At 42.7% G+C, this 15,240-nt stretch overlaps 1 protein-coding gene across 4 annotated transcripts in view; it reads right to left on the bottom strand.

The window, feature by feature from the left end:
- The window catches only part of nrxn2b (neurexin 2b), a 675,914-nt gene that overhangs the window by 48,563 nt on the left and 612,111 nt on the right, over positions 1–15,240 (bottom strand). The window lies entirely within an intron of this gene.

Raw genomic sequence — 15,240 nt, 5'->3', positions numbered from 1 at the left:
AGCGCCCTCCTCCGTGAAGATCAGAACAAAGTTAGACCAGGATAATTTTCTCAGAGTGGAGCCTGATGGACTGCTCAACAGATGATCTCATTCTGCAAAGAGGGTTGAACGTCTCAAAGGGCCAAGTGCTTCCAGCTTCTCAGGCACTTAATAAATTGATTCATGTTATGGACTGACCCTTGCAGTCTTTCCACTCGATCATGCAGGCCAAAATCCGATACTGATTCTACGATATGAATGTGAATACTGTCAGAGAGTGATTTTCATGTGAATGAAAATTTAATCAAAGCTTTGACTATTGATACCTTTGAGATACTGCAGCACGAAAAACAAAATGGAGAGGGGGAGTGAAATAGGTTTGGATCAAGTGAAAATGCCAGGATCATCTCTGTTGCAGCCAATGGACTAGGACGCTTGGAAGAATTATAACACTTTTGCCTGGAGGATTAATTCAATTTGCCAGGGCAAAACAGAATGACTCCATACTATTATGACTGAAAAGCAGAGGGGAGAGTGAATTTGAGCAATATTTACAGAGAGATTAGTATTTGTGTTCTGCAACATTAGGGTTCCTCCTGGTGCTGGGGGAATGCATTGAGCCCATTATGGTGGGAAGCCAGTGGGAACCAGTGCTTTTTCAAAAATTATTTTAATGCGGTGGTAATGATATTGTAATGGCCATTTCTCTTAAGCGAACATATCTCTGTAAACAGAAGCAAACAACCTTTGCTCTTACATCCAACGGTTATCACATTTTCCTTTTCTTTCTATAGGTCAAGCAGTGATGTAGGTTAATAAAATAATCAAGACCCTTTGTGTTCTGGGGGAAATCCAAGAGAATGTAATATTTTTTTGGTTTTGGTTTGGTTTCACCAAGAAAGATTTTACCTGAGAAGATAAGGATGGTAAAGATTTTCTCTTGAATATTATTTTAATTACCCAAGCACAAACTTGCTGTCCTAGACAAATATTTAAGATCTGACTACAACAAGAAAGTTTTTCCCAGAGCACAAGCTGCTGATCAGCTTCTCCCACACCAGTAAGTTGACGACAGACTTGAGCTGCCAAAAAATTAAAATAAGTTTTTGTAATCCGCTCATTAGTTTCTCCTTGCTTTTTCTGAAAGAAAACTGGCGTTGGAATTCTGTGCAGCAGCCACAGACCAGAAGCAGCAGTGCTGGAGTACGGAAAGAATTTCCATTTGAAGTTTTTTAGCATGACTTTGCAGTGTGCGAGAGTGCATCAAGGTAAATGCAACTGGCTAGAGCGGAATGAGGATGAGGAAGTGCTGTTAGTTTGTATGTATCAGGGTTATCAGCAACCTTAGAGAGCTCTAGCTGATCAGGCTGAGCAGAAGAGGAAGAGGAGGAGCAAGATGCAGATTATACCGCACGATAAAAAGAAAGAGAGAGCCTTGATGATCCTCCTGGGCCTGAAGCTCTGACATCTTCAAAGCACCTAAATAATGTTAAAATCTTGATCGCTCTCGCTGCACACACTGGTAGTCAAGTTAGAAGGGGGGAAAAACAGACAAAGGCAGAATGTGAAAGGATTTTTGACTGCATTTGTTACTTGGTTTCAATTTTTAATCATGATGTCCTTCTCTACATCTTCATTTCCGCACACATCTCCCTTTTGATCTATTTGCATTTCCTCAACATCCCTCTGCATTTCCCTCTTAGATCTAATACATACCTTGGAGAAAAAAAGGAAAATTAGAAAGAGAAAACAACAAGGAAATGACAGAGATGCAACTGCCGGATAGACTGGAGGGCGGATTCAGCAGGACCCTGGCAGATACAGTAGCAGTTGTCCGAATCCTTAAATGTGTTTTGCATTTTGCTGTCTCAACCTGCCTGAAGAAACGGTAGGGGAAAGTGGCTGACCAGCTCAGGAATTAGCTGATTCTGATGATTCGGTTTGACAGATTTCATATAAATAGTCCCGCAGGTGGTGCAAATGCAAACTATTCATCTTTCTCATTTCCCCAATAACGATCTGTCACAGCCTGTATCTGCTTGAGCCTAACTTGACATACCAGTGTAAGTATGTGGAGCCGCATATTTATTAGCGTATGAATCAGTCAGTTAAGCAGCATGGGCCGAGAAATTATTGATAAATCGATTTTTACTGGATGCCCATTGAAAAACAATTTTCATGATTTTTCTCTATGGACAGACATCTGACACTTCCACGTGGTTAAAGGAAGCGTTTAAGCATTTAGGGAAGTATTTGGGAATATATTTCTAAGATACTCCACATGCTTCTGCAACTGAGCGTGATATACCATCATATGGTATCTTTGCATCTCCCTTTTGAGTGTAATTCGGGCTCTGTACGGCTAATCAGCTTGTCACTATGTATGCATAATGTCTGTGAGTGAAAATCAGCTGTGGCATCTGCTACCTGGATAATGGTATAGCAGGACTAATCTTCTTTAACTGCAGCATTATGTGAGAAGAAATAGGCTTTTACATAACATGCTGATTCCTCACTGGCTAAATCAGCTGCCCCTTCACCTAATGTGTGCAGTGTCTGTGGCAGACAGAGGAAAAGACTTAAAGGCCAACAGCCCTTTTGGAGCTGGAATACTGGAGAGTGCAGATTTCATGTCTTCCCCTCTCATCATTCACCTCAAATGACACATGGCTCCTACACATCGAGATACATGTGTCCTTTCAGTTTGGGTGGCAGTGGAAAAAGAGGGAGGCGGCTCAAAAACAGTCACTTTGCACAGATGTCATGCTTTATTTCATTTACCTCACCATCTCTCTGATTCTGTTAAGCCAACTCATTCATTTGTGTTTGCAGTGTTCTTTAGCAGTCACCTTGAGAAATTTGCCCCCCCGTCCTCATCTTAAAAGCACTTTATCTCCCCCTCCCCAACTCATTATTTTGACTCATTTCAGCACCAGTGGTCTTGGCTGCCTGTTCTTTTCTGCTCTAAAATCACTGAGCGGCAGCTCAGATGGAGAATCAGGTCTGATGAAAAATCAATGAATTAAACAGATGTGGTGTGGTTGTGTATATACTGGACGTGTGCGCATGTATCCGTCTGAATCCGAATCTCCCACCAGAGCTTGACTCACCGAAATGGCCGAAATGCTGCAGAGGGAAGCAGCATTTATGCGAACAATGGAGACAGGGAAAAATAAATCAGCCAAAATATCATCCTCCATAATCCTGATTATGTTGTCAGCAAGCACCTTCACTCTAAATTGGCCTCCAATCTCAAGCACCAGAACACACACACACACACACACACGCACGATTCGGGCACTGCTGATGGATGGTGTCCTTCAGCAAAATCACTATCAGACCTGTAAGGGTGAAACCTGTCTGACCTGCTCTCACTATAAACACAAACACACATATGCAAACACGAGAATGTCCTTGGGTTATGTCATGCTGAGCCCCACCGCACACCATGGCCTTGTTCACAAAGCGTCAGAGAGATGATGGATACACAAGCGTAATGGCACACAGACAGGACTTGTAAATGCCTTTTTTCAACACTGGAGCTGAGGGGGCACATTCCTCGAGGCCAGTAAAACTGGAAAAAGGATTTCTGTTACTGTGGCGGTAGAAATCGATGTCCATCCGCCCACACTTACCAAAAGCCCTGGTAGGCCCAGACACTGGTAGATACTTGTCAGTTTGGGGGATGTAATATGGGAAAATGAGGCTTACAAGCCCAACAAAGTTTCCCAACCACATCCTTTTTGCCTCTTTTTCCCCTTATTCAATTATCCTCTGCCTTTACCAGCATCACATAATCCTTCATCAATTCACTTAACACAGAGATATGGCAATAATCCCTGCATCTGCCACCAACGCTTATTATGCTGAATCCCTTTCTAGAGACATAGTCGAGTCCTACAGATGACTGTCATTTAATCAGTTTTATATTCAACTATTAAACTTAAAATTATCAACAGTGTTTCTGAATGCTTTGTTTTGATGTGACTTCAAAATGTCAGTGCTTTATCTCTTTGCTCCTGGGCCCAAAACCTCTGCCAACATTTCCTATTTCTCTGGCAATTGAAATAGTAGATACTGAAAAGGTCTTTGCCATGCACCTTGGAACAGTAACAAGCTTCAAAATCCATTTTTGACTTTCTTTAGCAAGGAATGACTTCTGCTTCACCTTCAGATGTCCTCCATTATAATTTCTCTCACTGTGACTTTTATCTTTCCTTTGCTTATCCTCCTTTTCTCAATTTTCTAATCTAACTGCCCTCATCACACTCTCTTTCATTCCCCAGAGGCTCATTACCGTGTTGACTGGAGTAGCTAACATGGGTTTGGTGGAATCAAATTGATCCAAATGTTGTGAGTGATCTGAGGGAAAGAGTTGACACTTGGGGTGTTCTGTTGCAGATGGAGAAAATGCATCAGCTTGAAACAAAATAAATTGGTAGATTATTCCTGCGTGGCACCAGAAATCTAGTCATGCTGTAAAATGAGATAGCCGAGTCCTTGAATATTGTGCTTAATCTGTCTTTTGTTTAGTAGCTCTGTACAATAATAATCCTTTCTGACATTGTATGGGTTAATTATGTTGCATGGTGTTAACATTATGTCTTACTTGATAGTGGAACAAAACCAAAATAATAATAAAGGTAAGAATAAATTATCATTGTGGTGTCAATTTCTCATATATTCATGTATTAACATATACTCTGTTTAAATTGTGTTTCTGGTATGTGGGAAAGACTGTTTACGAGAGGTAATAATTAGTTGAGCCTGGAGTAGAAAAACAGATGAAGGAAATGTGGTTTTCAAGGGGTTAATGAACAGCTGGTTTATTAGGGGTAATAAGACATTTGGGCCAGGAAGGAGAGGTGATAAGGCCAACATTCTTGTTGACCTGGCTATTGAAGATGTCTTTTCCTGAAGCCTGAAGGAGTCAAAGAGCCACAGATCCTTTCATCTATAATACAATGCATGAGAGAGAAAGATGAAACATGCATATTGCAACTTCCAAAATGGGTTGATTTGGGATTTCCATTAGGGGAAATTTGAGTCTAAATCAATTGAGGCAACTGAAGACGTGTTTGGAGAGAGAAGAGCAGAAATCAGCAGAACAGCATGCATTTTTGTCCAAAAAGAAACAAAAGGAAAGTGTGCCATTTAAAGCGGACTGTTAAGCATATGGGGTTTGGAGGGAGGAGGCAGAGCTAAGGGAGAGAAGGAGAATTAGGAAAGTAGTGCAGGCTAAAGAACATGAACATGTTGACACTGATAAGAACAATGCACCTGTTAATGAATTATATCCTTCTTTAACCGAGGTACACAAATCAAGGAATCCGTCCCAGCAGGTGGATCCTGACCTGGACTCCGCTCTGCCGCCACCCTATGCCTCTCAAGTCGCTGGTGCCATTCCTCCCGCATCTGTCAAAACCGAAACGGTGCAAGCAGCACCGGCCTCAGCCCCCCTCACACCGCACTGTCAGGAACCACAGAGAAGACATGGTATGCTGACACGCAGCGGAGCGAAGCAAAAGGATGCGAGCCAACCGACACCCTTGCTCCATTTCATGGGGGGTTTACGAACTGAGGAGTTAACAGATCTGAAGAAAATTTGCATACATCCTGCAACATGCTGAACATGCAGAAGATCTGCACATTGAGCAGTACCTGGCAAAGAGACACAACCATCAAAAGAAATTGGACGACGCTCAGCTGACCATGTACCAAGCGATGGCAGCAGCACCAGGACGTGATAGAGGAGACGGGGCAGAGGAGGAAAAGGACGTGGATGAGGGGGCTTTGGCAATGTGAGGGATCTGTATGATCCCTCTGTGTGTAACAGCTGTGGCCAAAAAGGACACTGGCGTGACAACTGCCCAAATAAGAGGCCAGAAGGAGCAAACGCTTATCAGATATTCTGATTGAGAGCAACAACAGGCAGAGGAGCGGACCCAAGGAACGGATCAGCCCACTGCAGATAAGACACATCACTTGGTGAGAGACCATCCTTAACTGAACAAAAATTGCAACTTGCCATAGCACATGTAGAAGCTAAGATTAACACACTGAAAACTAAGCCTATATATGCAATGTATAAAGACAATAATGAAGATCACCGTTGATTACCAGAGCTGATGTTGACAATTGGAGAATTCAACTTGTTTTTCTTGTGGATTCAGGTGTTTCTATTTTAAAATGCATACTGGATGATCCCACAGTAAAACACTTTTCTTTTATCTGACAGTTGTCCGGTAAATCTCATGGGACGCGATTTAATGATTCATTTTGGCATTGTTTTAACATCTCATCCTGATGGGGTGGAAGCTACAACATTGCCATCTTTTCCACAAATGGTTTTATACAGCCCAGAGCCGTTGCTTTATGTCTATAAGTGGTCTTTGCTGCAATCCAGTGTGGATTCTGTGCCAAAATACCCAATGTCATTTGCACACACACATGCAAAGGCAGCTGCAGACATCATGACACCACAAACACTACAGTGCACAGCACATGTTTCAGAGAGAGATGTTTTCTTTGGAAAACAATGGAGTAGGGAGCAGAGAGAAGTTGAGAGGTTGATTTTGACATGTGTTTATTGGACAAAGGAAGCTGCTGTTGTTTCTGTGTCTTTGTCTCCCACACAACAAATTGTATTTGAAGGGGTGATTCCACATGTGCCACTGGCTAAACCTGCACATTGGGGGTGGAAGGATACGGTTGAATGGCTCCGACGGCAACAGATTCTCTGACTTTAGTCCCACAGGAAAGGATCCTAGGACGCTGTACAGCAGGAAGTGTAATGTGCACAAAAGCTTATTGACGTCTGCTGTTTAGGTTGAAAGAGCTGTTGAGCTCATTCCAGTAACATTTGAAATGTAAACCATGGTTTTAAATTCTACACCTGTCGACATGGTTATGGGCAAGTCACAAAAATTATGTTGGGCTCATGAAAGGAGCAACACCTCTCGTAGTTCACTCAAAATCTGACTTCAGGCCATGTCAGAAACAGTATCCACTCAAGGAGGAAGCAATTATTGGAATCCGGTCAGTTTTTGCTTCTGTCTTGAAGGAGGGGATTATTGTCCCTGGTGAGTACTCACCCGTTCGAACACCTATTTTTCCGGTAAAAAAGATCGGTGATGAAGGTAAACAAGTAGAATGGCGATTTGTCCAAGATTTGCAAGCAGTAAATGCTGCTGTTCATCCGCGCGCTCCAGTGGTGTCAAATGCACATGAAATCTTGTCTTTAATTCCAGCAAGTGCGACACATTTTTCTGTTATTGATTTAGCAAATGCGTTCTTTTCCGTCCCCGTTCATCTGGACAGCCAGTTTTGGTTTGCTACACGTTTTTGGTGTCCTATGGGTTAAGTCGAAAGCCCAGGTGTATTTCACGGTGCGTTGCGTGATAACTTGCAAAATTTACACTTTCCATGCGGTTCTGTTTTACTTCAGTATGTGGATGATATTCTCGTAGCGAGTTCATCACAGGAAGCAAGCAAAATTGACACAATTGCTCTGCTTAAATATTTGGCTGAAAATGGTCATAAGGCAGCCTCTCTCAATTGCAATTTGTACAAACTTCGGTACAATATCTGAGACGTGATCACAGCAGGGGCTAAATCCCTGTCTCCCACAAGAATACAGGCCATACAGTCTGCGCCAAAACCTACTACGAAGAAGCAGCTTCTTTCTTTCTTAGGCATGGTCTCATATTGTAGGACTTGGATTCCTAATTACTCAGAGGGAGAGGCACCCTTCTCTTCTGCTGATACGCAGCAGACAAGCATTTGTAGACCTGAAAGCTGCCCTACTGACAGCACCCACACTGGGTTTACCCAACCCTGACTTACCGTTCACACAATCTGTGGACCAGAAAGATGGTTACATGACTTCAATTTTGACTCAGCAGCATGGTGGTAAACTACGACCTGTTGCTTACTTTTCTAGCAAGTTGGATCCAGGATCCAAGCTGGTGCAGGAATTTGCGAATCTTGATCCTTTTGCTGAAGTTTCAGTTTTGCAATCACTGTCTAATCCACAGGAACACACGATATGGTCAAAATCTGGTGCTAAGTTCACTGATTCAGTGTGGATGGGACCTGATTTGAAACCCTGTTTGCCACTTACTCTCTTTCACTGTTATGCCAAGATGGCACATGGGAGAGACCACGTGGGCAAAGGGAGAATGTGTACAGCTATTCATTCAGCATGGTACACTAGAGGGTTCTCAACTTTTGCACAAGATTTTTGCAAAACATGCATAGTCTGTGCAGCAAATAATGCATCAGGGGCTATTCATATGCCACCTGCAGGTCATCCAGCACCTGAACGACCTTTTGATCATTTAATGATGGATTTCATTGAACTAACGCCGTGTGCTGGTAAGAAATATTGTCTAGTGATTGTAGACATGTTTTCGAAGTGGATTGAAGTTTTTCCCTCAGCTAAGCAAGATGCAGGTACGGTAGCCAGGACATTGCTAACTGAAATAATTCCCAGATGGGGAATTCATACTCGTATCAGCAGTGACAATGGGCCTGCATTTGTAAGTAAAGCTCTGGAGGAGGTCTCAAGTTATTGGGATTTAATATACGGCATCATTGTTCATATCATCCACAGAGTGCTGGAGCTGTAGAAAGGGAAAATGGCACTATGAAGGCAAAATTGGCTGCGATGAAAACTGGTCTTTCCTGGGTTGAAGCACTGCCATTAGTGCTCTTTCACATGTGCACACATGTTAGAAATAAGCATGGCCTTAGTCCATTTGAAATCCTGTCTGGAAGACCACCAAAGCCTGGCATAGGTCCAATCAGACAATCTATCCCTTGTACAACATTGTGTGATGATGAAATGTTGAGATATTGTGCTAATTTGTCTGCTACCCTATCAACGTTGCATTCCCAAGTGAAGAGTGCCCTGCCTCTGGTAGCCAATACCCACCTGCCCCAACTCAAGCCAGGAGACTGGGTTGTGATAAAGGACCACAGAAGGACACATTGGAAGCAGAGACGGTTCCAGGGTCCTTTCCAGGTATTGCTGACTACAGAGACTGCCGTGAAATTTGCTGAGAAGGCGGCTTGGGTTCATGCCAGTCACTGCAAGCTCGTGCCAGGGCCCGGTGACGGCGGATCACATCAACCGACGACGACTGCAGGAGAGTAAATTCACAAGGAACCAGGGGTGAAGGTGAATCGCAGCCCCTGGGTGACCAACGCGAAGGGTAAGGTGGACGGGCTGACAAAGCCCTGCCCCAACAGTAGCATGCCAAGCTCCAACAAAGTGACGTGCTAAGAGAAGCTTAGTGCCACCCTCGAGGGATCCACGATGGAACGCAGAACATCGAGTCAAGTGTTCATACTCGCAGGCCTCTGTGGTATCATACTGGTTGTATTTTCACTTTTGTGGCTTTGTACATCAGACATGCAAGAGCACACATCTATGATGACAGTAAAGAAACGTTTGTTTGAGAAAACCCTGGGGTTTTGACAGTGATTCTTTGAGAGAGAATCACCCGGAACAGGTAAATTCCTGGTGGTCCTTCATGAAGTATTTGAGCCGAGGGGCCCCAGGGAAAGGTCCTATATTGGCCGTGTATAAACAACCAGGTAGTTGGGATGATTTGTTTCATTTGACTGCTGTCTATGACGATTGCGTAAGAGAAGCAGTTGAATTCACTGGTCATTTTAACGTTGTTAAATTGAGACAGAAACCACTACAATCCACAGCTAGCTGTAAGAGAGCAGCACAAGCATATCTCAAGGCAATGTATGCAAATAGACCCTCGCAAAAGGTTACTGCCTGTTGGTTAATGTTGTGTACTGATAGCCTAAATCCACAACCATTTCTTCAAGGTTTGTCTGTTTCACCAGTGCATTTTCCAGCCCAGGTCACAAAGCCCACAAGGGTCACGTGTGTGTGTGACGATGGTCCTGGGCAATTTATGGGTTTGTCTGATTGTGCCGTTTGTATAACGGGTAAAATGGCTGTTAGAGAGCACTCGGATGGGGGTTTTACGATGGCAGCAGATAGCTCAGCAGATTTGGACATCAGCATGACTGTTTCACCTCGGGCTACGACACACCATAAATTCTCTGCTAACGACTCCCTGCGATATAGTGTTGGTTTAGGCATAGGGTTTCTATACCTTAACTTTTGACATGTGGTGACAATACCTACGAAATGTTACCGTGTGATTGGAGTGGGTGCTGTTTCCTGGTGAAATTGAACATCAATAATGTTATCATGATGCGTGGGTCTCGTCCGATTCAGACAGAAGAGAGACATGGCTCAGTTTCATTCCTTAGACTCATACCATTGGAGAATATCTTTAGAAAAAAAAATTGACTTTTCCCCTGGTATGGAGTTACCTTCTTAGCAGACCATATTGACAATGTGACGTATACTGTGTCCATGTTTGCTAATGAAACGATTAATGGCTTCACATACCTATCGTACACACAGAAATCGCACAGACTCACCTTGTTAAAGCATGAGATGGCTTTAGATTTTCTCATGGCTCGATCTGGCGGTATATGTGTAACACTTAATTTAACTGGGGATTACTGTGCTACTCTTATTCCTGATAATTCTGATTCTGATTTCTGTAATTTCTGCTCTTGAAACCATTTGTGATGCTTTTGGCCCCTCTGACTCAGCAGGATTCTCTTTTAACATGTGGCTCTCTGATAAGTTGGGCCCGTGGGGTGCAATGTTAGTCCAAATATTGATTCCTGTTTCAATTACCTTTGGTATTTTACTCTGTATTTGTACATGTACCCTAACTCGCATGAAGGCTGTCCTGTACAAGTGGGTTGGCGACACTGTGTCTGGTCCTAATTTCAAAGGCACGTATGTGGCAGTAAGCGTGGATGAAGTACCACATTTGTTACCTGCAGCTCAATTATGTGATATGGTTGACTGGTTTCCACCGTATGATGAAGGAAGTGTAGTTTTTAAGGGGTTAATGAACAGGTGGATTATTAGGGGTAATAAGACATTTGGGCCAGGAAGAAGGATTCAGAGAGGTGATAAGGCCAACATTCTTGTTGACCTGGCCGCTTTGGCCTGGCTATTTAAGATGTCTTTCCTTGTGATCTGGGTCAGACCTCTGAACCCTTCCATGGTGAAGGAGCTCTGAACCAGCTGAACAGACTCTGTTGTACTGTTGACTTTGATTCAATTAAATATGACTTGTATTCAAACTTGTTATATTTGAATGATTATTTGTTCATTTCTCAAGGAAATCAAGATTTCCACCACAATCATCATGCTATTTATCCTAATTAATATGAACCTTGATAAAAAAAGGTTAATATTAAGGAGATAAAGATGCAATGGCGCTAACTTTATGATGTACTTCAAGAACTACCTTCTAAATCTGAAAATTATGAATTATATTTCACTTCACCGTCTACACTTCAAAATAATACCACAAATTGAATTTTATTCAGAGAATACTGCCACCAGAGAGATACACACTATGTTCATAATTCAGGCAATTAAATGGAGGACGAGGCTGTGTGAGTTTGTAAACCCTGTGAGGAGTGAACATGCGAGATTAGTTGAATATACAAGACTGGAGTTTGTGTGAAAGGACAGACGGACACGACTCCTCTGCTTTCTCTTCTGCAATTTGCACATGCAATTTGTCATGCTGGAGAATACACTGCAGTAAAAAAACTCAAACGGGAGATTACTTTTTTTGTCCTTCTCTGATTTTACACTTTGTCTGTGTGTGGCTTTGGGTGAGACATATGTATTAATGTTAGTTTTGTTTTTTGTGTGTCTTTGTTCTGAAGCAACCTGTTCATGCTGTGCAGAGGTGAGGAAAGCAGCTGGCCGAAATTGAAGGGAATGACTGTGAACTTGACACAACAAAATTGAAAGCAAAGTGTTTTGTGTCTCCTTTGTTTTCTCCACTCTTCTCCCCTTTCTGTCCTTGCAGCATCGTTTTGCCTCTCCTATTTTATCCCTTTCCTCTGCACAGCAGAACACAGCCACAAAGAAGAACACACCAATATGAATCGGTTAGCATTTTACTTTTGCCCTCTCTTTCCTTCTCTGTGGTTGCAAACCTCCTTAAATTGAAAAACAGCAATGGTACACAGTATCTCTGCAGTTTAGAGAGGTTTAAACAGTGCACCTTTCCTGGCACAATGGAAAAAAACCTTTCTGAAAGTAAGAGCACTGCTGTGAAGCTGATGAAGACAGGTACCATAAAATGCAGCAGGATGTCAAGCTGCACATAAGTCATCATTATGACATCTACCGTAATTTTCGGACTATAAGCCGCGCCTTTTTCCCCATTTTTCGACCCTGCACCTTAACGGTGCGGCTAATCTATGGATTTTTACAGCTAACGGCCACTAGGGGACCTCCTAAATCTATGGATTTTACAGGTTACAGTCCACCAACTTTAACTCTATGGGCTCTATGACCGGTCCGCGGTCCACGGTTAAAGCAGCGAAAAGCAACTTTCGCTCAAGTTTGCGAGTGGATCCTGATAGCGTGGAGGAGTGTCAAAACATCCACGATCACCAACGGGTTCTGAAAGGCTGGACTGCTGCGTGATGAAGAGGAGGACGCCGCCACAGGCTCAGCTGAGGCCCTTCAGAGGCTGATCGATTCCGACAGTGACGAAGAGGAGTTCGTTGGTTTTGAGAGCGACAACGAAGGAGAGAGGAGAGTGGCTGACGAAGCCACCCTGAGCCTGTTCGTTTCCGACACTGAAGATGAGGACTTTGGTGGTTTTAGTATGTTATGCAAATATGCAACTTGTTTGTTGAAATGTTAATAAATGGGAGCTTCCTCAAGCAGCCATCTCTTTCCCGACAATCCCCTCTGTGCATGAACTCTTACATATGGTAATTAAACATTAAAACACCTGCGGCTTATAGTCCAGTGCGGCATATTGATGTACAAATCATTAAATTTAGCTGCTGCGGCTTAAACTCCGGTGCGCCTTATAGTGCAGAAAATACGGTATACTGAGTGTGGTCTAACAGTAAAAATAGTATCTCTTTTGAACTTGACCATCGACTGCCCTCTTTCCAACTCCTACTTTCTCTATCTCTCTTTATTCTCTGCCATCATGTGGTCTCTGTTCAGTTTCTCTGAGCTGCCTTTTGCCACTCTCCATCTGTTACCTTGATAACTCTACTTCTCCCCCATTCATCCTCTACCTTCCCTTCTCTTCCTGTGCTCTTTTTGCCTTTAGTCTCTGCGGGAAGGGTGTAAGGTTGAAGCCCAGTGGAGAAGAACGGCTGCCGAGCACACGGGCTAATATTTACCCTGCGCTAAACTGAGCAAACATGGATAAAGCAGACACAATCTCTTTCTCTGTCCCTGGCTGTGTGCCTTGTTTTCCTTTCATTCCCTGTGCTGCTGCTGTAGAGCATGGGCGTAGGATAAATCTCATACCATAATCCTTTCTACTGTGTGTCTTTCCACATCAGTGTGTGAAGCTTATTAGGTACACCTGTTCAATCCAATCCAACTACCCTGCAATAAACCCTACATTTATGAAGCTATTAAGGTTCACTCCTTGATGATGAAAGGTAAGGAGACACCTTATAATTTGCATCCCATAGCAAAATAAATTGAAAGGAAGTTCGTGCCTTGTATACTGCAAGATGAAAAGTAAGGTTGTGGAGACCAGGTTGTAGAAGGGCTATGCAGCATGACTGACTTACATGCAGCAGACTGGTGTTTATGTCCAGTCTCACATGCAATATTAACCATAAACATCGTTCTCTAACCTCAGCCAAACTGTTGTTGCCACACATGCAAAATATTCTAAAAAGCAAGACACTTGAAAATGCTCTCAATGCAAAAAACAACTTGATTGTTGTCTAGTAATAGGGTTGGTTTCTAATGTCCTGATCTTTGCAAATTTTTACCCTGATGGAAAACGTCATGAGGTCAAGGAAAGATGTGAAGGAGAATCCGTAAGGAGTTAGGAATGAGAATCTGACTGCACTTACACTAGACTTTAAAAACAAACAAAGTCTGTAATCTATTATTCGTAGACTGACTGAGAAGTGAACAATACCAACTGAGTAGTAACCAAAGCTAACTGAGAAGAGAAAAAAATGACCTACTGAATAGTGAACGAGGCCAAATGAGAAGTGAAGAAAACCAACTGAGAAGTGAATATGACCAACTGAGAAGTACATATGTCCAACTGACAAGTGAACAAGGCCAACTGAGAAGTGACCAAGACCAAATGAGAAGTAACCAAAGCCACCTGAGAAATGAATATGACCAACTGAGTAGTGAACAAGACCAACAAATTAGTGAACAAGGCCAACTGAGATGTGAACAACACAGCTCAGTAGAAACCAAAGCCAACAGAGAAGTAAATATGACCAACTAAAGAAGTGAACAAGACCAACTGAGTAGTGAACAAGGCCAACTGAGAAGTGACCAAAGCCACCTGGGAAGTAAATCTGACCAACTGAGTGGTGAACAACACCATCTGACAAGTAACAAAGGCAAACTGAGAAGTGAATATGATCAACTGAGTTGTGAACAAAGCCAACTTGAGTACACAACCAGCTGCGAAGTAACCAAAGCCAACTGAGAAGTGATTGTCACCAACAGAAGTGAACAAGACCAACTGACAAGTTACCAGAGCAAATTGAGAAGTAAAAAGAGCCAACTGAGAAGTGAATATGACAAACTGAGAAGTAACCAAAGCCACCTGAGAGGGGAATATAACCAACTGAGAAGTGAACAAGACCAACTCAGTAGTAACCAAAGCCAACCGAGAAGTGAACATGACCAACTGAAAAGTAACCATCGCCAAATGAAAAGTAACCAAAGCCAACTGTGGAATGAATAAGACCAACTGAGAAGTGAACACAACCAACCCAAAAGTCATCAAAGCCAACTGAGAAATGAATATGACCAACTGAGTAGTGAACAAGGCCAACTGAAAAGTAACCATCGCCAACTGAAGAGTAACTAAAGCCAACTGAGAGGTGAATATGACCAACCAAAATGTAACCAAAGCCAACTGAGAAGTGAATATGACCAAGTGAGTAGTGAACAAGGCCAACTGAGAAGTGACCAAGATCAACTGAGAAGTAACCAAAGCCACCTGAGAAGTGAATATGACCAACTGAGTAGTAAACAAGGCCAACTGGCAAGTGAACAAGACCAACTGAGATACTCAATTGTTTATTACTCTGTTGGTCATGTATTAGCTCTCTATATTCAACATGGAGATCCCAAAAGTTCTGAACAGAGAAAGTAAAATAAACATG

Source organism: Scophthalmus maximus, chromosome 2, assembly GCF_022379125.1.
Source record: "Scophthalmus maximus strain ysfricsl-2021 chromosome 2, ASM2237912v1, whole genome shotgun sequence".
Lineage (NCBI taxonomy): Eukaryota > Metazoa > Chordata > Actinopteri > Pleuronectiformes > Scophthalmidae > Scophthalmus > Scophthalmus maximus.
This window is presented reverse-complemented; position numbering and strand designations above follow the sequence as displayed.